The 26,289-nt window shown below is 44.6% G+C and overlaps 1 protein-coding gene across 4 annotated transcripts in view; it reads left to right on the top strand.

Annotated features, from left to right (window-relative positions):
* Positions 1 to 9,312: 9,312 nt before the first annotated feature.
* The window catches only part of Scap (SREBF chaperone), a 73,174-nt gene continuing 56,197 nt past the window's right edge, over positions 9,313 to 26,289 (top strand). For 2 of the 4 annotated variants that reach the window (XM_075964438.1, XM_075964436.1), the window contains exon 1: positions 9,313 to 9,444. The gene's annotated coding sequence lies outside the window, so the exon portion shown is untranslated. Of the gene's footprint in view, positions 9,445 to 9,559; positions 9,877 to 26,289 lie in introns of those variants that run through there. The other 2 variants (XM_075964440.1, XM_075964437.1) reach the window with 2 other exon arrangements.

The following is a 26,289-nucleotide window of genomic DNA, read 5'->3' as shown; positions in this document are numbered from 1 at the left end:
TTTTTGAAACTTCAGAGCTTACCCCCAGCAAAACCCTTCGTTCAACAAGGCCATAATGCCTAATCCCAAGCCTTTCAAACAGTTCCACTCCCTGGTAACCAAGCATTTGAATGTATGAGCCTAGGGGGGCTGTTCTTATTCAAACCACCATAGGTGGGGAACACTGGGGATCTGTGTCACTACCAGCAAGATCACCTTAGCTGCTGCCTGCAAAGTGTGCCACCAAAGTTCCTCATCCGGCAAGATCAATAGGTGATGGCATTACCAACATAGACTCCATTGTCACCCGCAAATGCTGGCCCTTGCCAGCAGAAAAAAATTGTGGCGAAATCAGGGGTGTGGTTGGCTTGGCTCCAGCGGAAGGGGAAGGGAGTGCTGTGGAGCATGGAATCCTACTGAAATCAGGGGTGAGATCGCAAAGATGCTCTACTTCTCGGAAAATATTTAGGGTCCTGGCTGTCAAAGAGAAAGCTGCTTTGTTTCCTGAACAGGGTCTCACTATGTAGCTCAGGCTGGCCTTCAACTCATACAATACTCTTGTCCCAACCTCTTGAATCTTGGGGTTGTAGATTTATGGCATCATACCTTATTTTTTTTTTTTCGAGACAGGGTTTCTCTGTGGCTTTGGAGCCTGTTCTGGAACTAGCTCTATAGACCAGGCTGTCCTCGAACTCACAGAGATCCACTTGGCTCTGCCTTCCAATTGCTACCATGCCCAGCTATTTAATTCTATGTGAGTGCCTTGTGCTGGCAGAGCCAAAAAAAAAAAGGGGGGGGGGATTGAATCCCCTGCAGCTGGAGCTGCAGATGGCCATGAGCTGCCACCTAGGTACTAGGAGCCAAACCTAGGTCCTCTGCAAGAGCAGCAAGTGCTCTTAACCACTATGCTACCTCTGTAGCCCATTTATTATTTTAAAATAGTTTATTTCAAGCTGGGTATGGTGACACAAACCTTGGGGGACAGGCAGGTGGATCTATTAGTTCTAGGTCAACATGGTCTATACATCATGAGCTCCAGGCCAGCCAGTGCTACACAGTGAGACCCTGTGTCAAAAAACCAAAACATACTGTAGTCTCAAACAAACAAACAAAACCCCTACGATTTTATTTTAGTTATTCTCTATGTGTGTGAGTGTGTGTGTGTGTGTGTGTGTGTGTGAGAGAGAGAGAGAGAGAGAGAGAGAGAGGAGTTAGATTTGTGAGCAGCCTGCTTTAGATGCTCTGAACAAAAGTGAGGTCCTCTGCCATGAGCTAACTGATAGGGCATTTTCTACCCCTGACTCCATTTATTTGACATCTCCAGAGAGAGCAAATTTATAGAGACAGACTAGATTAGTAGTTGTTTGGAGGCTGCGAGTGGGAATAGGAAGTCATTTAACCTCTCTAGACCTCAGTTTCATCATTTAAAAAGTGGGATAATAATTCCTATTTCATGGTTTTAATTTTATTAAAAATTTTTATTTGTTTATTTTTACTTTGTGTGTGTGTGTGCCACAGCACACGTGGAGTTCATATGTCAACCTGTGGGAGTTGGTTCTGTCCATCTGTGCACCCCAGGCATCTAACTCAGGTCTTCAGGCTTGACAGCAGTGCCTTTACCTGCTGAGCCATCTCAATGGCCCAGGATTCTTTAAAAATTATCTTATGTGTATAGATATTTTGCCTGCATGTTTGTCTGTACGCCATGTGTGTGTGATGCCTACAGAGGCCAGAAGACGATGGTACTGGAGCCCTTAGAACTGGAGTTACTAGATGGTTATATGTAGCAAGTCTTTCTCTGTCCCGCCTGCCAGCTCCCAAATAACCACACAGAGACGTATTAACTATGAAAGCTCAGCCTTTCTTAGGCTTGTTTTTAACTAGCTCTTCTAGCTTCAATTAACCCATATCTTTTCATCTGTGCTCTTTTAAGTGGCTCAGTGACCTTTACCCTGTACTCCACATGCTGTTTTCTCCCCGTTGACTGGTGACTCTTTCTTCTTCTCTGAGCTCTCTCTGTCCAGAAGTCCCACCTATACCTCTTGCTGTTGGGCATTTAGCTTTTTATTAAACCAGTCACAATGAAACATCCTCATACAGTGTAAAGGAATGTTCCACAACAGTTGTGAACTACCACACGAGTGCTAGAGAACCTGGGTTTTCTTGAAGAACAGCTTATTCATCTATCTGTTTGTTTATTTTGGTTTTTCAAGACAGGGTTTCTCACTGCCCTGGAACTCACTCTGTAGACCAGTCTGACCTCGAATTCACAGAGATCTGCCCGCCTCTGCCTCCCTGAGTGGAGTGGTGGGATTAAAGGCATGAACTACCACCGCCCGGCTGAGTAGTGTTCTTAAATGCTGAGCCACGTCCTAGCTCCCCCACCCCACCCCAGTATTTTTATTTATTTATGTTTGCAGTATTGGGGACTGAACCTAGGGCTTCACACATGCTAGGCAGAACTCTACCAGGGAGCTCTAGCACCAGGCCATATTTTTTTGTTTTCTTGAGAAGACCTTGAACTTACAGTGATCCCTCTGCCTCTGGATGCTGGAATTATACTCTGCAAATTGTCTTACTGTGTCCTTGGTATACAACAGATGGTGAAGTTCTGCTAGGAAATACGCTGGATGAACATCAATGCAGCATTGAGAGTTTGAATATTTTAAGTGGCTGTGTAACAGTAATTACAGTGACTGCCACTTACTGGAATCAAGGCATTTTGTGCGTTCATGTTCTGTTTTAATTTCTTTCAAAAGCCTCAGAGGGTGGTGTTCTTGATTATGTCCTGGGCCTTGGCTTGGAGGTTGACATTTCCTGAGGTTAAATAGATTCTCTCAGCCACAGAACTGTGGTTCATATCTGAACTGGAATCGAAACCAAGGAGCCTTGTCCTGCAGCAGCTATTTTTTCTCCTTTGTGTTGCCAATCGCTATCACTTTTTTTATGTGTGTGGGGACTTTTTGAGACAGGGTTTCTCCATACAGCCCTGGCTGTCCTGGAACTCACTGTGTAAACCAATCAGGCTGGCCTTGAACTCCCAGATTTGTCTACCTCTGCCTTCTGAGTGCTGGGATCATGGGTGTGCATCCTCATGCCCAGCAAATGTTCTCCTTAGATCCATGGTTCTCAACCTTCCTAACGCCATGACCCTTTAACAATGTTCTCCTTAGATCCATGGTTCTCAACCCTCCTAAAGCTGTGACCCTTTAACACAGTCCCTCATGTTGTGCTGATCCCCAACCATAGAGTATTTTGTTGCTACTTCATAATTGTAATTTTGCCACTGTTATGAATCATAATGTAAGTATCTGATATGCCACCCCCAAAGGGGGCTCAACCTACAGGCTGAGAGCCACCACTTCAGAGGTAGTTTCTGCATTTGTTAGATAGACTCATTCTCTAGCATTGACGATTGTTCTGAGGATTAATTGAGATCAAATGTAAAACTAGGCACAGGAGAAAAATGTAACTACTGGGAATTATTAAGTTTTTGGTGATTTCCTGTTCCATTTAGTTTGTGTGTTTTAGTTTGATTGGTTTTGGTGTTTCAAGACAGGGTTTCTCTTTGTAACCCTGGCTGTCGTGGAACTCACTCTCTGGACCAGGCTGGCTTCGAATTCAGAAATGAACTGCCTCTGTCTCCCAAGTGCTGGGATTAAATGCAACAGTGTGCCACCACTGCTGGTGAAAAATTTATTTATTTATTTATTTATTTGTTTATTTATTTATTTATCTATTTGTTGGTGGGATATGTGTTTCTCTGTGTAGCCCTGGCCATCCTGGAACTCACTCTGTAGACCAGGCTGGCCTTGAACTCAGAGACCCTAGTGTTGGGATTAAATGTGTGTACCACCACTACCTGGCTTCCATTTAGTTTTGAAAAACTTGAATTTATTTCTCATGGAGACCAATCTGAAGTTGGTTGAACTTCTCTTGGATTGTTATATGCATATACTAAAATCAGATTATCTGTAGCTTATTGGAAATGCATAAACAATAAGCTGGATTGTCAAACTTTGTAATGTATGCCTAAAATTCCAGCACTCAGGAGGCAGAGGCAAGAAGATTGCTGCAAATTCAAGGCCGACCAGGGTTAGCTCTGTCTCAACCAACCAACCAATCACTCAACAATTCAAACAGACAGATAAAGAAATAAAACAAATTCAAGTTAAAAAAAATAACTACTCTTCTACTGTATGTTTCTATAGATCTGCTTTCAAGGAAACGGAGTTGGGGCTGGAGGACACCTCAGCAGTTAAGAGCTTGTGCTGCTTTTGCAGAGGACTTGGGCTTGATTCACAGCACTCATATCTAGCTGCTCAGACCTGACTATACCTCCAGCTCCAGGGGAGGAGATGGACACCTTCTTCAGGCCTCAGCAGGCACCTGCGCTCATACCTACCCTCACACAGACACATGTGTGTGCAAATGATCATAAAAACTAAAGTAACATCTTTTTTTGTTGCTTTCAAAAAATATTTTTATTTTTAAAATTTTAATACTTTTTTTTTTTTTGCTTTTTGACAGACTGGCCTAGAGCTCACTATGTAGACCAGCAAGCCTCCAACTCAGAGATCTGCCTGCCTCTCTTGGAAGTGCTGGGATTAAAGGAATATGACCCTACACCTGACTAACATAAAATCCTTTAAAATAACAAAAGGGACTAGAGAGGTGGCTTAGTGGAAGCAGCAAGTGCTCTTAAAATATAATTTCTAATAAATTTTTTAAAAATCTGAGCAGTGGTAGTACATACCTTTAATTCCAATATACTTAGGAGGCAGAGGCAGGCAGATCTCTGAGTTAGAGTCTAGCCTGCTCTACAGAGTGAGTTTCAGGACAACCAGGCCTACACAGGAAACCCTGTCTCAAAAAGCAGAGACAGAGACAGAGAGAGAGATTTACGTGTGCAGTCAGAGTAAGCGTGGAGTCTGTGCTGTCAGTATATGGGGATATTGTCTGCCTCCTTCTTCACTGAAGTACTTTCCCCATTCCTCTGAAAATCTTCGTCCAAGCCCTTCCCTGCATTTGTCCTTGGTCTGTCAGGCTGGCCTGCCTGCCTGTGGTTACCAACAGACTAACTGACCTGCCCTGACCTTGGCTTCTCTGGCGTCTTAGGGGAAAACCACTTTCTCTCCATTGTTAGATATGAGACCCAAAGCCTAGGACAGAGGTCAGCAGCTGTACAGAAAAGCTGCTTTGTGTCTCTCCTGTTTGGTTCTGTGTCCTGGACTGTCTGATCTGAATGCAGAGTCCCAGGCTAGCCGTGATAACATAGTGATATCCTAGCTATAATCAAACAGACAGATGCTTGTGTCTGGGAGGCTGGTTTGGATGAGTGCAGCATTGGTGGAGTGAGGTTGGGTGGGAAAGGGAGGTGTGGGCGTAGCAGCGGTTCCCGGGTCCTCTGTTCCTCTCTGCAGAGAAGACTTGTTCAGTGGGGCCAGGGCCCAGCAGAACTCTGGTTTAACTTTTCCTTGGTGACTGTGCTGTGATGTGAGTTTAGAGCCACAGTCTTTTCAGGAACTTAGTGGTAAAAGAAAGAGCTCAACCATGTAGGGCCCTGATAGGCTCAGTCCAGACACTGTAGGTGCTGCTGGACAGGGGGCTCAGTATGGAGGCTCGCGTGGCGTTCGTAGCGTTCATGGTGTTGGAAACAGATGTTGGTGCTGAACAAAGACACATGCATAGGAGTAAAAATAACTTAGCAAGGCAATTTCTTTTTCTTGTTTTTTTCCTTCCTTCCTTCCTTTCTTTTTTCTAAGGATGGGCTGGTGAGCTTACCAGGGCAGGAAGTGCACTTGGTTTTTATTCTAATACACGTGATGACTGTGTCTTTCCCCATTGGCTGAAGTCCAACCTCAGAGTATTTTGAGATTAATTAGTTTTAAAAGAATATATGTAATGGAAGTTAAGAAAATGGGGAAGGGATTGTCTGTTCCAGGCCATCACATTCAGGGAATATTCTGTGTGTGCACATGTGCGTGTGTGTTGTAGAAATTAAACATTTTACCAGGTGGAGGGGATTAGAGGATTTTAATTCTCTCTCTCTCTCTCTCTCTCTCTCTCTCTCTCTCTCTCTCTCTCTCTTTCTCTCTCTCTCTCTCTCTCTCTCTCTCTCTCTCTCTCTCTCTTGCTGACAGGGTTTCTTTGTGTAGCCCTGGCTGTCCTGGAACTTGCTCTGTAGACCAGGCTGGCCTTGTACTCACAGAGATCTTCTTTCCTCTGCCTCCCAGTGCTGGCATTGAAGTCGTGCACCACCACTGCTTGACTAAGATTTTAATTTTCTACATAAAAGTTTTACAAGGTGGGGGAGGTTTATGGAATATTAGCCTTTGGAGGGCAGGCTACCTTTGATAAAAATGAATACAAACAAATAAAAAAACCTATTTTTCACAAGTGAGGCCCTGGACTGCAAACAGCTCTGGGAGAACCGAATGGGACTCAGTCATATGACTTGGGTTCAAGTCCAGCACTCAAAGCAAACACTTAACAAATAAAACTAGAAAGACAGAGGCAGTGGTGCAAGTGGAGAAAGAAGTGACCGAGAAGTGAGGTCCTCACTCCCAGGGCTGCCGAGAAGGCAGATGTGGTATCTGAGGGGAACAGCCTTGTGGAGAGCGATCTAAGGTTGCAGGTAATCCTTGAACTATATAGCTAGCCCTGGAACTCAGGAGGAGCTCACATCAGTTTTGCCCCAGACTTTCTCTCTCTCTCTCTTTTTTGGTAAAGACTTATTTATTTATTATGTATACAGCATTCTGCCCGCATGTATCCCTGCAGGCCTAAAGATGGCATCAGATTTCATCACAGAAGGTTGTGAGCCACCACGTGGTTGCTGGAAATTGAACTCAGGACCTCTGAAGTTGAAGTGCACTTACCCTCTGAGCCATCTCTCCAGCCCCTTGGCTCGGACTCTTAAATGCTAAGATTACAGGCATTCACCACCAGCCTGGGTGTTTTGGTTTGTCTATCTGTTGCTAGAATAAAGCACTAACCCACATTAATCTGGGATGGAGGTTGGGGCTAGAGAGATGGGTCCGTAGTTAAAGCACTGTTGCTCTCACAGAGGACTGGGTCCTACTTCCAGCAACTACATGGTGGCTCACAACCATCTCTAACTTCAGTTCCAGGGGGAGCTGAAGCTCTCCTTTGGGCACTAGGCACACATGTGGTGCAAATACACACCAGCAGGCAAAACACTCATACACATGGTAAAACTTTAAGACAATTCTGAAGCCATTTCTGACAATTCTGAACCCTCTCAGCCTCTGTGCCTTAGTGCTTCCCCTCCTCCCCTGGGAACCAAGGACCTAACAGCTACATATGCACGAATGTTCTCCAGAAATTAGGGCAAGATAACCTTTAAGATGTTGACTCAGTTTCTGGACAATTACCCATACACGTATGTTTTGATTCAGTCCCCTGGGAAACAGGGTCAAAATGACTTCTTACCTCATCTGATCTGGTAACAGCTCTCCAGCCAATTATTGGTAACAGCCCTTTTGAATAAGCCAATCATAATAGTCAAAGAACAACCCTCCTTGCTTCTGTGGCCTTCTCCTTCAAAAGTAGCCTGTACCAGCTATTCAAGGTCTTTCGGCTTCCCGAATGCTGAGGGACCCTGTCCTGTCATGACAGAATTAATAAAATCCTCATGCTTTTGCATCAGCTATGGTGTGAGGGGTGGTCTCTGGGGTGACTCCTCCTTGGTGTTTGGACTCTAGGGTCCAACAACATCAAACAGTAAATAAATCTTTTAAAAAATCAACTAGGGGAGCAAAGGGTTTATTTGGCTTCCATTGCTATGCCACAGTCCAGCATGGGGGATGTCAGGGCAAGCACACCAGGTAACTTTTTTCCAGCTTTGAGGTATGAGCTCAAGGCCTCGATACCAGGCAAGTGCACTGAGCTGTGTCTCCACCTTTTCTTGCTGGGGGAGTAGGACATGACGGTGTTCCCTGTGTCCTCAAACTAGTAGCCTTAGACTTCCGTTCCTCCTGCCTGCACCTCCTGAGGGCTGAGGTCATAGGCGTGAGCTACCACACCCAGTCTGTTTGGTGCTTGGGAGCAAACCTAGGACTTTGTGCTTGCTTGGCAGGCAGTCTACCAACTGAGCTACATCCCTACCGGAAACCCACCTGCCTTATAGAATAACTCTTACTTTACTCCATAGTCTAACCCTAATACAGGCTATAGTCCCAAAGACATTTGGGGCCAAAGACATTTGATTTTTTTTTTCTTTCGAGACAGCGTTTTTCTGTAGCTTTGGAGCCTGTCCTGGAACTTTCTCTATAGACCATGCTGGCCTTGAACTCACAGAGATCCATCTGCCGCTGCCTCCCGAGTGCTGGGATTAAAGGCATGCACCACCACTGCCTGGCAAGACATTTGTTCTTGATATTATTTTATTGGCACAACAAAAGACTAGAAAGGGAGGCCAATCCCACAACTGGAAAGAAAATCCATTTTGATGTGAAGGGACTAAGAGACCACAAAAACAAAAGAAAACAAAAAAACGTGCACAAAAGGCAGGCGGATCTCTGTGAGTTCGAGACCAGCCTGGTCTACAGAGCTAGTTCCAGGACAGGCTCCAAAGCCACAGAGAAACCCTGTCTCGAAAAAGCAAAAAAAAAAACAAAAACAAAACAAAACAAAACAAAAAAACAAACAAAAAAACGTGCACAAGCTTAACTCAGCACTTGGCATAACTGTTTCGGTTATATTACACATGCAAACCAGCAGGTGGAAGAGACGAACACCCATATCCTTCCCCTTAATAAACACTGACCACACGTCATTTTAACAAAATGGAATCATAAGCCAGCTTGCTTTTGAGTCACCTTTCATTGTCAGTAAGTGCTCATCAAACACCCTCGATGTGGGAGGCTCCTGTATCAGTTCATCAACTCCATGCATTTGCTACCCAATTCAGTTCTTTCTAATTCCCTGTTTGTTTGTTTTCTTTTTGATGATGCTGTGGGTCAAAACCAGGGTCTCCAGGGTCCGAGTCAATTGCTCTATCACTGAACCACACGCCCTGCCCCGCTTCTAATCCTCTATAAAGCATATACCATGAGCCTCTCCTGCGTGTGCTTGGTAACTTTCCGGGGGCATGCGGTCAAAATTCCTAAGGGACACTTGCCACCCTTTTCCATTTCCAGGTCCCGGGGAAGCTGCAGGTCTTCCTCCCGCGGTTTTGTGGCAGGGGACCGCCAGGGGGCGACCCCGAGCCGCTGGCAGAGCCAGATTACGCATGCGCACGCCGAGGGGAGCACGTGTGGAGGGCGGCGGAGCGGGAGGGGAAAGGTAGGAGTTGAGAGGTGAAGGGGCGGGGAGCTGCGCGGGCGCCTGGCGGCCGGGAGGGAGAGGGCGGGCTCCAAACACCGGACCGTGGGCCAGGAGCGCGCAGGCCGCGCTCCGCCGCTCTGCCGCCGCTGCTCGGGAGCTGCCTCGCCGCCACAGGTACCTCAGCGCGCGGCTCCACGGCGCGGCAGGGCCCCGGCTGAGGCCTCGCGCCGCTCGTGCCCGGGAGTTCCGGGATGGGGGCGAGCCCGGGCAGGGACGCGCGGGCGTGGGCGCTGTCCAGCAGCCCGAGGGCGGCTCCGGAGACCGCAGGCTAGCGCTGGGGCCGGACGGTCGTCCTGCGTCCTCTTCCCGACCGCGCCCCCGCCCGGGCCGAGGTGCCCGGGTCGCACTGGGTCTCAGGAACCTGCTTTGGGTTGTCTGGGGTTTCCAGAGTGCGAGCTCGATAGCCCCTGTGACTCGGTCCTGCCTCTGCGAAGATCCGATAGCGAGGCAGCGTGTAGCGTCTTCGCTGGGCGTGCTCGGTTTCTGGTTTTCTGTATTGCTTAAACTTAAACTTTGCTCTCTCGTGTTGCTGGTGTTTACTTCCAGGTGGGTTTGTTGCATCAGGGTTATAATGCGATAGCGATAGCTGCAGGGAGCTCTGGGTCTACGCTGCATCACAGAAAGTTGTGCAGATGGAGGCAATGAAGAGGGCAATGAGCCCCCCGGGTGGGTGTGGGGGGGCGGTTCTGGCAGGAATCTTCGCTAGTTCTGCTCGTTTTTGTTTTTTTTCATCTTTTATGGTGACAGAACTGTGATCTTGCAATAATTTTTGTAAAGTCGACATAGAAACAGTCTTTAATGATGTTATCTTCGTGTGCGTTTGTAGAGTTCGCTTATGCGGTGTGCTGCCATCTCAGGGTGTTGTTTGCTACAGATTGAAGCTTTTATTAGAGAGTCAGGATCAAGTGTGTCTAGTTAGTGCTGAATACGTTTTAGGTGCATGCTGAGTGATGCTTAATTGAAGATTGTATCTTTTTAAGTCTGTATTGTTGTATCTCAGATCTAAAGCGCTCTTTATATATTTGCAGCGTTTCTGCTTTGGCACGCAGTCTTTAGGAAATGACCAAAAGCATATTACAAGTATAAACGTTATTTCTATAGTTGTTATTTCGTTATTTGGGATGTGGGACTAGGGCATTGGTCTACCACTGAGCAACACCTGTGGCTCTTTATTTTGAGTTGGGCTTCGTTGCCCAGTCTGACCACGTTTCATCCTCCTGCCTCAGTTTCCTGAGTATGTGGGATAGCAGATGTGTGTGCCACTGCTCCTGCTCATCAGTCTAAGTTGAGATGGAAGAACTGGACTTACTTGGAACTCATTTGTTGTTGAATACTCTCTCTTTTGCTACTGTGGCAAAAGAAAACAGGAAGAAAAAGTACCTCTCCAGAGGGTTCTATGCGCTGTAGAACCACTGGCTTGGGAATCCCCACCACCAATTTAGATTACTGTCCTGAAGCGGGTCAAAAACTTTATTCTTAGTTTGTGGCTAGAACACAGAACCATAAAAATTGTGATTTGCCTGACGTCATATGTAAGCTGCTTCACAGTCCAGTTGGGAAAAAAACCGTGACTGCTGTACATATGTATTTAATGTGGGTGGTAAACTTTAGGGTGCCCACAGTTCAGGATCACTTCAGATGAATGTGTCTCAGGGAGCCTAGGAGACTTGGGATCATGTGCTGTTTGCTCACGCTGCGTTATCCATTTGTTGGCTCTGACATGTCTGGTACGTGTGGTTTCTGCTATCTCTCCCACTGAGCCAGTTGCTTCCAGCTTGTACATGGAGGATCAGGCCTTCAAACCACGTCTCCAGACGGCCACATGAGCTCCTGCCCCTGTAACTTACTACCATCCTGAGTTTGCTGAAGAAACAAGATCAGGTGACTTTTGCCACCTAAAGTGATACTTCTGGGGACTATTGAGTTTTTTGAGTGCTTGTGCTGTTGGGCACTGTGCTCGGGGCTCCTGTGTTAGCTTCTCAAGTCCCATGTGAACAGATGGCATGATAGTGTTAGCTCTTTTCTGGGTGAGTTTCAGGCAAGGTCACTAGCCAGCTGGGGGTTAAGCTTGTGTGCAGACGTGTGTGACTGACCACAGTTGTGTTTTCCTGTTGCTGCACCCACTGACTTCACAGTCTCCCTGTTCGCTGGGAAATGGGAGATAACAGGAGGTGATGTGAGTGGCGGGAAGCAGCCCCTGTCGCGGAGCTGCATCTGAGCTGGCAGATCGCAGTAAGACAGGGCTCTCGTTTCATCATCATCGCCGCTCTACTTGCTATACTTTTCTCATTTTTAAAAATGTTTAATTTGTGGAAAATGATACATAACAAAATTTACAATTTTAGTGATTAATGTAGTAGTTGGGAATATTAAATATACTCACAATACTGTATAGCTGTAATTACTATCCATTTCCAGAATTTTTATATAATTCTACACAGAAACTGTCCCCACTAAACAGTCCCTTCATTTTCCTGTCTTCCAGTCCTGGCAAACTGTGTTCCACTCTCTGTGAGCTTGCTTATGATAATTTCTGTCATCTGAAGGAAGTGTAAAGTATACATTTAGATTTTTATTTTATATATATGAGTGTTTTAATTGCGTGTGTATGTGTACCATATTTATGCCTGGTGTCTCCAGAGGTCAGAAGAGGGTGTCAGTATCCCTGAAACTGGAGTTAGGGATGGTTGGGAACAACTGTGTGGGTGCTGGAAACCAAGCCCTGACCCTCTGCGGGAACAAGGCCTTTCACTGCTGGCCATATCTCCAGCCTCATGTATTTCTCTGTTTCCTTTCACCTTGTTTTCAGGGTTCATCATGTATTGTTTATTATGTCTCATTCTTTTTTCAGATTGAATTACATTACTTTGTATGTATATTCACATTTTTTTTTTCAAGACAGGGTTTCTCTGCATAGCCTGGGCTGTCCTGGAAATCACAGACCAGCCTGGATTTGAACCTGCCTGTTTCCCCAAGTGCTGGGATTAAAGGCAATGCTAAAGATCCACATTTTAAGAGAAATCTATTCATCTTTTAATGAACATTGGAGCTATTTCTGCATTTTGGTTATTGGGAATGATGATGTTAGGGACATGGTGCACAATTAATCATCATCAGAAGACTGAGAATATTTAGTAATACCATTATACAGATATATCTTTGAATTCTTGCTTTTAGCTCCTTATATATTTTCTGCATGCCCACTTGGATATACAGTTGTCCCTCAGGATTTATAGAGGATTGAGTTCAGGATCCCCATTAGGCACTAAAATCTGTAGGTTTTTGACAGTTTTTCTATAAAATAGCATAAAATTCATATATGACCTGCCCAAATCCTTTCTTATACTTTAAATGATCCGTAGGTCATTTGTGCTATTTCTCATAAATGATATTTAAGCTCTTTGCACATTTTTAGATTTATTTATTTTTATGTATACGGATGGGTATTTTGTCTGTATGTTTGTTTGTGCGCCACATACATGCAGTGTCCAAGGAGGCAGAGGTGTGTCAGAACCTTTGGAGCTGGATGTGAGTTGCCATGTGAGTTATTGGAAACAAACTGTGGTTTTTAGAAGAGTAGTCAGTGCTCTTAACTGCTGAGCCATGTCTCCACCTTCTAGACTTATGTTATTTTTAATTACATGTAGATGTTTGTGTCTGTGTGTGGGTCTGTTCTCATGAGTGCAGAGGCTCAAGGAATCTAAAAGCTGGAGTTGGAGTCACAGGTGTTTGTGAAGCATCTGAGGTGAGTCCCGGCAGAAGCAGTGCACACTTGTAACGACTGGAGAGCTCTCCTGCCCGCTTTGTGTGTTTTTAAATTGTGCTGAGTTCTTTTGTTGGGTTATAAAACTTCTTAATATACTTTAGATGTTAATTCTTTGTCAGATAAACAATTTGCCGATACTTTCTCCCATTTTCTAGATGTTCTATGTTCTTATAGAGCACCTGAGTTTGGTTACTGCACCCACCTAGTAGCTCATAACTGCCTATAACTCCAGCTCCAGGGGATCCAGTGCACTCTTCTAGATTCCACAGTCACTGAATTCATGTGTACCCTCCCCTGTGTATTGACAGTTGTGTAAAGAAACAACATTTTGTTTTGATTTTTGTTATAGGGTTTCTCTGTGTATCCCTAGTTGTTCTTGAACTCATTCTGTATGCCAGACTGATCTTGAATTCAAGGATCTGCCTGTTTTTACCTCCTGAGAGCTGGAATTAAAGGCCTCTACCACCATACCAAAGAAGCAAAAATCTTTGGAAAAAAAAAAAAAGAAGGAAAAAGAAACGGCCAGCCTGCTCTACAAATCCAGTTCCAGGACAGCCAGAGCTGTTACACAGAGAAACCCTTTCTTGAAAAACAAACAAAACAAAACGAAACAAATTATTTTTTTATTTATTTTTATTTATTTATTTATTTATTTATTTTTTTTGCTTTTTCGAGACAGGGTTTCTCTGTGGTTTTGGAGCCTGTCCTGGAACTAGCTCTGTAGACCAGGCTGGTCTCGAACTCACAGAGATCCTCCTGCCTCTGCCTCCCGAGTGCTGGGATTAAAGGCGTGCGCCACCACCGCCCGGCAAAACGAAACAAATTAAAGACAAGAATATACCTGATATTGACCTGGTTTTCCACACAGAGTGCTCCCTATGAACTCATTTGCAGCACCTCAATACTCATGTACATATTCATATATTATATACACACATATGCAAGGAAATATGATTGTATTTCAAAGTCATGTCATGTGGAATAGAACTAATTTTTGCCTTTTGACTTCAGATACCTAAGGAGAAGAGTGGGTGAGGAGGGGGAGAAGAATTTTCCCATTGTTTTGGTTGGTACCTTCAGTATGATATAACATAAAAGTGGCAAAAATGGGCATCCTTGTTTTGATTTTGGGAAAAGCTTCAAGTCTTTGTTTCATTCACCTGCTGGATATGACTTTTTTTTTTGAGACAGGGTCTCACTATGTGTGTCCTGGAACTCCCTGTGTAGACCAGACTGACCCTGAACTCAGAGACCTGCCTGCGTCCGCAGGGATTAAAGATGTGCGCCACCAGGCTGGGCAGCTGTGCATTTTTCATATGTAGCTTTTATGTGTGTGTTGAGGAAGTTTCCTTCTGTTTCTAGTTAGTTTTTAATCAAGAGAGTATTGATTTTGACCTTTTTTTTTCCTCTTGAGGCAACTCTGGCTGTCCTGGAACTAGCTTTGTAGACCAGTCTGGCCTCGGAGTTACAGAAATCCACCTGCCTCTCTCTCTTGAGTGCTGGGGTTAAAGGTGTGCGCCATCACTGCCTGGCTTGACACAGTTTTTTAATACTAGTTGAGATGATCATTGTGATTTTTGTTTGTTCTTTGGTGACTTCATACAAGTATGCAATGAATTTAGATCCTCTCTGTCCTCTTTCCCTCCAACTTCTCCTAGACTTCTTCCCACATCATCTTCCCAACTTCATGTTCTCTCTTTTTTATGTAACTAAGTCAGGTGCTTGCTCGTGTGTAGGCCCGTCCTCTGGAGCATGGGCAATGAAATGGACCATGGGTCACATCCTCAATGAAAACTACTCCTCTTACCCAAGCAGCCATCAACTGTCGGTAGCTCAGCGGCTAGTGGTGTGGCCTGTGGCACCCTTCCCTGTTGGTGGAGTGTTGACTGGCTTGATCTCATACAGATCTTACACAGTCGGCCACAGCAGTGAGTTCATGAGTACAGTGTTCATGCCATGTCCAAAAGACCCTGTTTACCACAGTCTTCCTCAGCCTCTGGCTCTTAGAGTTTTTCCAGTCGTTCTTCCTCAACGTTCTCTGGGTACTGGGCTGCAGTGCTGTTGAGATGCCCCATTTAGGATATCGTACTTCACAATCACTTATTATTTGTACTTAATTAATCTTTTGTTTTTTGAGGCAGGGTTTCACTGTGTAGCTCTGACTGATCTGAAATTCGCTCTTTAGACTAGTCAGCATCACCCATAATTTTTTCCTTAATCTTATTTTTTGTTATTTTGAGACAGAGTCACATAGAGTCCAGGATAGTCTTGAGATTGCTGTACAATAGAGGGTGACCTCGGACTTATGATCTTCCTGCCTTTATCTCAAGAACTGACATCGCAGGTGCTTGTTAATACATGGGATTTTATGTGATGGTGGTGGGTTTTGAATTCAGGGTTTCATACATACTAGGCAGGCACTCTGCTGAGTTGTATCCCCAGCTCTCTTCTGTTAATGTGGTATGTTATATTAATTATATTCTGTTTGTTGAACCAATCTTATATTCTGGAAATAAATCCTAGTTGGGTATCAGAAACAAATATTTTTTGCTTTTGTTTTTCAAGGCAGGTTTCTCTGTATACCCTTGTCTGTCTTGGAACTTACTATGCAGACCAGGCTGGCCTCGAACTCAGAGATCCACCTGCTTCTGCCTCTCAAGTGCTGGGATTAAAGGTGTGTGCCAGCACCACCTGGCTGAGACAAATTTTTGTTTTTATTTTGTGTTTGTTTTATGTGTACGTGTGGGCTTGTGTGTGGTGTATGTATGTGTTCTTGTGCTGTGAGTGTGGCGGCCTTAGTTTGATGTCAAGTATCTTCCTCTCTCATTCTTAACTTCTTACTGTTTTTTAAAGATTTATTTATTGGGCTGGAGAAATAGGTCAGTGGTTAAGATCACTTGTTCTTGCAGAGGACCCAGGTTCAATTCCCAGGAATCAAATGGTGACTCAGGATCATTTAACTCCAGTTCCAGGGGATCCACTAGGGTTTTCTGATTTCTGAGGGCGTCAGGCATGCTTATGATGGATACACAGACATTCAAACAAAATACTCATACACATAAAATAATCTAATTTTAAAAACTTTAAAGAATTATTTATTATTTTATGTGTTTGTATCTGAGTGTATGTATTTCTGTTACTTAATATTTTATATTACTTAAAAACAAATTCATCAGGTGATAGTGGCACACATACTTTTTTTTTTTTTTGAGACAGGTTTCTTTGTAGCTTTGGAGGCCTGGCCTGGAACTTACTCTGTAGACCAGGCTGGCTGGCTTCTAACTAACTCACAGAGATCTGCCTGTCTGCCTCCTGAGTGCTGGGATAAAAGGCATGTGCCACCACTGCCCAGCGTGGCACACATCTTTAATCCCAGCATTTGGTAGGCAAAGGCAGGTAGATTTCCAATTCGAGGCCAATCTGGTTTCCAGAGTTTCAGGACAGTCAGGACTACTCAGATAAACTATGTCTTAGAAAAAAAAAGATTAAAAACAAACAAAAAGTAAATTCACAGGCTGGAGAGATATCAGTTAAGAGTGCTTATTGCGTTGGACTGGTGATAACACATTCCTTTAATCCCGGCACTCGGGAGACAGAGGCAGGCAGATCCCTGTGATTTCGAGGCCAGTCTGGTCTACAGAATTAATTCCAGAACAGTGAGGGCTATTACACAGGGAAACCCTGTTTCAAAAAAGCAAAAAACAAAACAGAACAAACAAATAAAAGACCAGAAAAAAAGGAGTTCTTTTTCCTCTATCATGAGAACTAGAATTTGAAATTCAACTCTCCATTATAGGACCTTACAAATTCTATAATTGCAGCTTCAAGGAATCCAATGTCCTCTTCTGGCCTCTGCAGGCACCCCCCCCCCCACACCCACATGACACTCTCACATAGACACCAACATACACATAAGCAATAAAAGTGAATCTTAAAGAAGAGTCACAAGCCAGGGGATGTTTCTGTGCTGGGGGAATGGCCACTAGAAAGTAACAAATTATAGTCGCGTTTGCATTTTGAGTTGTGTCTTCATAGTTAGCCCAACAGCACACCACTCTGCTCCTAGTGTATAGAAAGGGAGTGGAGATAAAGCTCAGCAGTTAAGATGGCCACTGACTGTAGTTCCAGCCTGGAAGAATGGCCGGGTTGGGTTTGATTAAGGGACCCTGACTCAATGGAGTAGAAAATTGATTATGGTTAGCAACTACAGACTTTCACATGCACACCCATTCACACGTGTAATACACATACAAGAGCATGTGTACACACATGAATATTACACACGTGAAAAATGAAAAGAATCCAGAGGAGTAGGATGGAAACATGGGGCAGATGGGCAAGAAAGAGTAGCAGGGATGGAGAGTCGGCTCTGGCAGATGTTGATGGAAGGAGCCACTCTACTCTGCAGCTGTTGTGTTGAGAGCTTTGAGGGCTCCGAGACTCTGGTTCCTAGAAAAAGGACCCCAGGTGAGCCGCCTCTTTGGGGCCTTCTGTGACACTCTCCACTCGCGGACTGCTCTTTGTCTCTTTGTATTCATTGTGGTCAGAGCAGAACTGTCTTCCAGATAGCATTTATAGTAGGGAGTCTGGAAGTGCTAATGACAAAGATTCTCTCCTAGATGTTTTTGGTTGGGTTATATACATTGTCTAGAGTCTTCGTCAGAACACAGTACCAGCAGGAAATCAGGCAAGAGTGTGTCCTGATTGTCACACTAGCTAGCTGGTGTGACCTGATTGTGCTGGTACATGGCTAGCAGCAGGAGTGTGGTCCTGGCCTTGCTTCTGCCAGCACCTGCTGAGGCTGAGAACAGCTTCCTGGGCCAAGGGTTTTATCTTGGCACATAAGGGCTGGGCTTGTTAATTTTTCTAGCTTTAAGAGTAGATTCAGCACTCGGGAGGCAGAGGCAGGCGGATCTCTGTGAGTTCGAGACCAGCCTGGTCTACAAGAACTAATTCCAGGACAGGCTCCAAAACCACAGAGAAACCCTGTCTCGAAAAACAAAAACAAACAAACAAAGAATACATTCTTTGGGCTGGAGAGATGGCTCAGAGGTTAAGAGCATTGCCTGCTCTTCCAAAGGTCCTGAGTTCAATTCCCAGCAACCACATGGTGGCTCACAACCATCTGTAATAAGGTCTGGTGCCCTCTTCTGGCCTGCAGGCATACACACAGACAGAATATTGTATACATAACAAAGAAATAAATATTAAAAAAAAAAGAATAGATTCTTTAAGCCACGTTGGTGGCACAGGCCTTTAACGCTAGCACTCAGGCAGGGAGAGCTTTGTGAGTTCAAGGTCAATGCTAGTTCCTGGACAGCCAAAACTGTTCTGCAGAGAAACCCTGTCTCGAAAAACAAAGACACAAGCAAGCAAACAAAAAAAGCAAAAACAGCCAGGCAGTGGTGGCGCACGCCTGTAATCCCAGCACTCGGGAGGCAGAGGCAGGCGGATCTCTGTGAGTTCGAGGCTAGCCAGGTCTACAAAGGAAGTTCCAGGACAGGCTCCAAAGCTGCAGAGAAACCCTGTCTCAAAAAAAAAAAAAAAAGCAAAAACAAACCCCAAACAAAATAGATTCTTTGGGAGCTGGAGAGATGGTTCAGTGCTTAAGAGTCCTTGCTGCTCTTGTAGAGGACCCGGGTTTGGTTCTCAGCGTCCGAATCAGACATTTTACAACTACCCTCAACTCCTTTTCAGGGCATTGGACACCCTGCCTGCTCCTTTGCTCCCTGGGCACTGAGTGCCTGTCTTCATATACATATGCAGATACACATATATATTTAAGTCAACATTTTAAAAATGAAATTAAAATGTTTTCTTTCCTCATATTAGCAGTGATGAATCAGTTCAGTCATTTTACTAGTAAGTCATGACTCTGTCACAAATGTGTAAAAATAGACTATTTATTGATACTTGATTGTGAGGTCATGTATATGGCTATGACAACCATCACAATTAGTTCTTCCTTACTGGAGGGTTGCTGTGCCATCCCATAATGACTCTAGACTGTGTCAGACAGAGTCCTCTTTAGTGCTTGTGTCTCGGGTCTCGGAAATCCACTTTCATTCATTAACTGAAATAAAAGGAAATTCCTTTCTATTTTTTAATACAGTTAGCTTGGTCTGCTGAAAATTCCTCTAGCATTTGGCTAATTTTGATAATTAGAGAAGCTAAGTTTTCTGCCCTGGGCATTACTACTTTGCGAAACAGCTTAAACAAAAAGACAGCTTTCTTTCCCATTATGCTGAATTGTTTGCACTGGTGGACTAGTTAACTCAGTGGACCCAGCTGCAGTGACTTTCCACCCTGGTCCACGTGAGGCACCAGGTGCACGCAGGGAACACGGGGTAATTCAGCCATGACCTTCCTCGAGGGATTGCAGTCAGTAAAGGGTGCTGAGGCTATCCAGATGAACACAGAGCTGTTGTTCATCTCTGAACACAGTCACAGAAGCCGGAAGGAGGCTGCTGCCTCTACAGGAAAGCTTCCTTCATTGTTTTTTAATTTTAACTTTGTTTTTTTTAAAGACTTATTTATTTTTATGTGCTTTGGTGTTTTGCCTGCATTCATGACTGTGTAAGGGTGTCAGATCCTGTAGAACTGGAGTTACAGACAGTTGTGAGCTGCCATGTGGGTGCTGGAAATTGAACCCTGGTCCTCTGGAAGAGCAGCCTCTTAACCGCTGAGCCATCTCTCTTGCCCTTTTTATCATGTTCTATATGTGGTATACTTTGCCATATGTACTTGTGGGTCTGTTGATGGAGTTCTTGTTCTGTTACAGTAAGCTGAGTTCATGAGTTAGTACCACTTTTAACTACTTTATAATTTGGTGTGATATTTGGTAAATGTCGTTGTGCATACCTACATGCAGACAAAACACTCACATAAAATTGAGTGAATTTTTTTTTTAAAGATTTATTTATTATGAATACAACATTCTGCCTCCATGTATGCTGACACACCAGAAGAGAGTGCCAGATCTCATTACAGATGGTTGTGACCCACTATGTGGTTGCTGGGAATCGAACTCACGACCTGTGGAAGAGCAGCCAGTCCTCTTAACCACTGAGCCATCTCTCCAGCCCCAAATTGAGTGAATCTTAAAAAATGTTAAAAAAAATAAGTCCTTATGTTTTTTCTTGTTTTTTTTTTTTTGTTGTTGTTTTTTGAGACATGGTTTCCCTCTGTAGCTCTGGCTGGCCTGGAACTCAGAGATGCACCTTCCTTCGGACTCCTGTGGGTATGCACCACCACTGCCAGGCTAAGTCCTATTTTTTTTTTTTTTTTTTTTTTTTTTTGGTTTTTCGAGACAGGGTTTCTCTGTGGCTTTGGAGCCTGTCCTGGAACTAGCTCTGTAGACCAGGCTGGTCTCGAACTCACAGAGATCCGCCTGCCTCTGCCTCCCGAGTGCTGGGATTAAAGGCGTGTGCCACCATAGCCCGGCAGTCCTATATGTTTTTATTGGGCCTGTGCTGCAGTTTTAGATTAATGTATGAAGAATGATTTCGAGATAGTGTTTCACTATGCAGTGCTGGCTGGCCTGGAACTCAGCGTACACCAGGCTGGCCTCCATCCAGCTCATCAATTTGCTGAACTGGGACTCAAGGTGTGTACTACCACACCCAGTATGTGATGTTCTTCTGATACCCATCCTTACTGAGAGAGAACAGGTGATGACTTTTCTCTTTGTTCAAGTTATTTGTGTTCCTTGGATTTTGAAAGATCTTTAAGTATTTCTCAGATTTTTTTGTTTTGCTGTGTTAGTATTTTGAATTATTTACGTTTTCTGCTTATTCATGGTAGACGTTAAGCCATTGCTATATTTTGAAACTTTTCTGGTTGTTCTTGTGTGTGTGCATTCACATGCGCTACCACTGCTGTGTGCGGGGCAGAGGACCGTTTATCTCTTTCTGCCCAGTGAGTCCTGAACACCAGCTCAGGTCATCGGGCTGGTGGCAAGCTCCGTTACCCTGGCATGGATTTCATACATGTCTGTAGTACTACATCACTGATTTATGTGGTTCTCTTAGTAACGGTAAAAGATTTTCATGGCTTTTCTAGAGATATAGTAATATCTGCAAAAGTTAATTTCCTCTTTCCTTTTCAGTTATATAACTAGGCATGGGTTAATTTTGTTTGTCAATTTGATTGGAATGAGACAGGCACCTAGATTAGTGAAACACCTGTTTGTTCTGTGAGCCTTATCTCCAGAGAGGATTAATTTGGGGCCACCCTGTTTATGCAGCTCCATTGAATAGACAGGGCCCAAACTGAATAAAAGGAGGCAAAGGAGAAAGCTTGCTATTGTAGACATTCTCTCTCTCTCTCTCTCTCTCTCTCTGCTTCCTGGTCACCGTGATGAAGCTACATTGTCCCACCATTCCTTCTCTGCCATACCAGACTGGAGCCTCTGAACCTGAGCCAAAATAAATCATCCTTTTAAGTTATTTGTGTCAGTATTTCATCACAGCAACAATGTCTAAGGGGAAAATTGGTCCCGGAGAAATGAGGTTGTTGCTGTGACTACCACACCTTCTGGTTTTGAAGCCTTGGGAACTGGTATACAGGAACTGTACAGAGTTTGGAGAGCTGGGAATGGTGGCGCGCATCTTTGGTCCTAGAGGCAGGTAGATCTCTGAGTTTGAGGCTAGCGTGGTCTACATAGTGAGTTCAAGGACAGCTGGGGCTGTGTAGAGAGACTGTCTCAAAAACAAAATAGTTTAGAGCTGTGGGCTAGGGAAGCCCTGCAGTGCTGTCTACAGAATTTAGGTGATTCAGCTGCCGACGAGGATGCTGATAAGATGTGGGTGGTAAAGACTGCTGAGAGGCTTTGGGTGGGAGCAGGAAAACAGTCGACATTTTGGTCAGGCCTGGTGCAGGTTTATAATCCCATCTCTTAAGTAGATTGAGGCAGGAGGATGACAAGTTCATTGCCTGCCTAGGTAACATACTGAGACTGTCTAAGATTCTTTAAAAAGTAAACAGAGGACTGGGAATTGTAGTGGTCTAGGACCGTTCCACCCTGAGCACCAGAAGAAGAAAGAAATTATCTGTGTTTTGTCTGGGTCTGAGATTTTGTGTGAGGCTAAGTTAAGGATGATGGATTGCTGTTGGGCTATGTAACTCAGCTTGTAGAATGCTTGCCTAGCATGCACAAAATCCTAGATTTGATCCTTAATACTACATAAGTGGAATATGGTGGCAAATGCCTGTCATTCCAGGAATCGGGAGGTGGAGACAGGAGGATCAGAAATTCAAGGTTATCCTCATAGGAAGTTTGGGGCTATATGAAACTGGACTATATGAAACCCCATCTCAGAAAAAAAAGGGTGAGGGAAGGTGAGGTTGATGGTGGAGGAGAAGGGGGAGGTGAGGTTGATGGTGGAGGAGAAGGGGGAGGTGAGGTTGATGGGGGAGGAGAAGAGAGTGTACGGATTATAGTAACCAGAATATATTACATCTATATATGAAATTGTCAGAGAAAAATATTAATTTTTTTAAAATGATAGAATTAATTTATCTGGTGAGGGACTTTCAAGCATTACAGCGTTCAGCTGGCATGGTTTATAGAGGCATGTGAGCAGATAAAGCACTGCTCGAGGATTTGAAAAACTTGCAACATACCCAGAGAAAGAGCAGGAAAACTTGGCTGCGGAAGCAATTGGGACTATTAAAGAAGCTGGTATAATACTTTACACCAAAGCAGTAGGAAAGGCACATTGAGAGCATCTCAGAAATTGGCCAGATTCTACCCCTAGCATCCTGCTCAAGCCAGTAAAGGTTTTAGCTCATTTGAGAGACTGCTTTGAGAAGAGAGCGTTTGGATGCTCTACTGCACAGGATCGCCTAAGGAATCTTACCTGGGCTCAGTTATGCTGACACTCAGAGACCACTGCAGCCATGGTTCAAGGGACTCTAGCTAGTGTTTGAGTTGGCAGCCTCACATGGGACTACCCAGGTAAGGCAGTTTTATTTTATTTTAAAGATTAAGCATACACTGTACTGCTGGCAAGGAAGGTACCAGGTCTCATTACAGATGGTTGTGAGCCACCATGTGGTTGCTGGGAATTGAACTCGGGACCTTTGGAAGAGCAGCCAGTGCTCTTACCCTCTGAGCCATCTCTCCAGCCCCCAGGCAGTTTTAAAGGAATGCAGAATATAAGATTATGGAGCTTGTGGAGACTTCACCTGAAATTTATTTTTCCTGGGCTGGAGAGATGGCTCAGAGGTTAAGAGCATTGCCTGCTCTTCCAGAGGTCCTGAGTTCAATTCCCAGCAACCACATGGTGGCTCACAACCATCTGTAATGGGGTCTGATGCCCTCTTCAGGCCTGCAGCATACACACAGACAGAATATTGTATACATAATAAATAAATAAATATTAAAAAATTATTTTTTCTCCAATTAATTTATTTAGTGTGTTTGTGCCATGGAAGTCAAAGGACAGTTTGTGGGAGTCAGCTCTCTCCTTTCACCACATGGATCCTAGGAACTAAACTCAGGTCATTTGGCAGCAAGAGGCTTTTTGTCCACCGAATCATTGTGTCAGCACCAACCTAAATTTTAAAGAAAAGCCTGAACCAGGCCTGTTGGCTTTTAATCCCAGCATTCAGGAGGCAGAGGCAGGCAGATTCTGAGTTTGAGAGGAAGCCTGGTCTACAGAGCGAGTTCAGGACAGCCAGGGCTAACAAGAGAAACCTTGTTTTAAGCAAGCAAGCAAACTTAAAACCCCCAAACAAAACAAAACAACACAGGGAAAACCAAAAGAACCACACATACACACACACACACACACACACACACACGAAAGCTTGAAAGACCAAGGAATGTATATCAGGGTCAGGATGTCCATGGGTAGCCCGTGGGAGTGCAGTGGATACAACAGTGAGTGGAGCCCGTGGGAGTGCAGTGGACACAGCAGTGAGTGGAGCCCATGGGAGTGCAGTGGATACAGCAGTGAGTGGAGCCCGTGGGAGTGCAGTGGACACAGCAGTGAGTGGAGCCCATGGGAGTGCAGTGGATAAAGCAGTGAGTGGAGCCCGTGGGAGTGCAGTGGACACAGCAGTGAGTGGAGCCCGTGGGAGTGCAGTGGACACAGCAGTGAGTGGAGCCCATGGGAGTGCAGTGGATAAAGCAGTGAGTGGAGCCCGTGGGAGTGCAGTGGATACAGCAGTGAGTGGAGCCCGTGGGAGTGCAGTGGATACAGCAGTGAGTGGAGCCCGTGGGAGTGCAGTGGATACAGCAGTGAGTGGAGCCCGTGAGAGTGCAGTGGATACAGCAGTGAGTGGAGCCCGTGGGAGTGCAGTGGATACAGCAGTGAGTGGAGCCCGTGGGAGTGCAGTGGATACAGCAGTGAGTGGAGCCCGTGGGAGTGCAGTGGATACAGCAGTGAGTGGAGCCCATGGGAGTGCAGTGGATACAGCAGTGAGTGGAGCCCGTGGGAGTGCAGTGGATACAGCAGTGAGTGGAGCCGGTGAGAGTGCAGTGGATACAGCAGTGAGTGGAGCCGGTGAGAGTGCAGTGGATACAGCAGTGAGTGGAGCCCGTGGGAGTGCAGTGGACACAGCAGTGAGTGGAGCCCGTGGGAGTGCAGTGGACACAGCAGTGAGTGGAGCCCGTGGGAGTGCAGTGGATACAGCAGTGAGTGGAGCCCATGGGAGTGCAGTGGATACAGCAGTGAGTGGAGCCCGTGGGAGTGCAGTGGATACAGCAGTGAGTGGAGCCGGTGAGAGTGCAGTGGATACAGCAGTGAGTGGAGCCGGTGAGAGTGCAGTGGATACAGCAGTGAGTGGAGCCCGTGGGAGTGCAGTGGACACAGCAGTGAGTGGAGCTAGAAATGCAGTGGAAACTATGGAAGTTGGAGATGCCAAGAACCTGAACCATCTCCCAAGGAAAGTCATGGGCAGGGAAAAGAGCCAGCCTGAGAGAGAGAAGTCATATGGGCTGAGCCAGCAAGATGGTAAAAGCAGGCTGTTCTTTAGAGCCGTATCACACTACCACACATCCTGGTTGCCAGGCATGAATATACAGGATTTGATATTTGGCACTTTTCTGTACCAGTTTTTACCTTTCAGAATGGATTTTTTGGGCTTGGAGGGATTGCTCAGCAGTTAAGAGTACTTCGTGGCTTGTTAACCTCATCTCCTACATGTCATGCTGCCTCTGCGTCTCCTGGTGACTCCACTCTTCTTCCCAACATCCTCTCTGCCCTGAAAATCTCACCTAGCTATTTGCAGGACAGCTTTTTATTAAACTAATCCATAGTGACATATCTTTACAAAGTGTAACCAAATATCTCACGTTTTCTCCTTTTTGTCTAAATAACAAGGAAAGCATTTTAACTCAGACATAGTAAAACTATATACAATGAGAACAATTATCAGGTAAGAATTATATTTAAATGTCTAGTCCATTTCGTATTTGGCAATTTCAAAGAAAATACCCCAATATTTATTCTATCTTGGTGAGTCCAAAGTTTTGTACCCAATTTACCTTCTATCAAAACAAAGAAAAAACTTTTTAACTATCCAGTCTTCAACTCCATCAAAGACCTCAGAAGGATATAATATTACCTGAATAAACAAAGTACATTGTAAACAACTTTCAAAAATATAGAAATGACAGACATCTGGCTACTTGGACAATAACCCCAAATTCCTCTGCAGTGTTGGAGCATCAGTCTTCGGCCTACAGGCTTAGAATATCTGGCAGACACTTCTATGAAGCAGAAATTTTGAAGGACTGTCTTACCTAATATTGGCAAAATTCAATATCTTTTTTTGTATCCTGCTTGTATGGTTTGTACAGCATACTGTCATCAGTCAAGGCAAGAGCAGTTTCTTATTCAAATGGCTAGCTTTGTCACATGGAAAGCAAGCTCCATATGGAGGTTCTTCAGTGTCGTTCTTTCTTTCTGAAGTAAATTGATGCTGCCAGGAACAGTTGTGTCTCATTGTCATGAAAAGCTTTATGTTATTAAACATCTTATATGCCATATCCTATAGGTCTTTGAAATGTTTGAAGACCATTTATCTAAATATATCTGTTTAACCTTGAAAACATCCCTATTTTAACTACAAGTTTGATTATTATAGTTGACTACTAACTTGTATTTCTTTATTATCCTAAATAGCTTTCAAGGGCTGAAACTTTGCAGTACATTTTTTTTTTTTTTTGGTTTTTCGAGACAGGG

Source organism: Microtus pennsylvanicus, chromosome 3, assembly GCF_037038515.1.
Source record: "Microtus pennsylvanicus isolate mMicPen1 chromosome 3, mMicPen1.hap1, whole genome shotgun sequence".
Classification (NCBI taxonomy): Eukaryota; Metazoa; Chordata; class Mammalia; order Rodentia; family Cricetidae; genus Microtus; species Microtus pennsylvanicus.
This window is presented reverse-complemented; position numbering and strand designations above follow the sequence as displayed.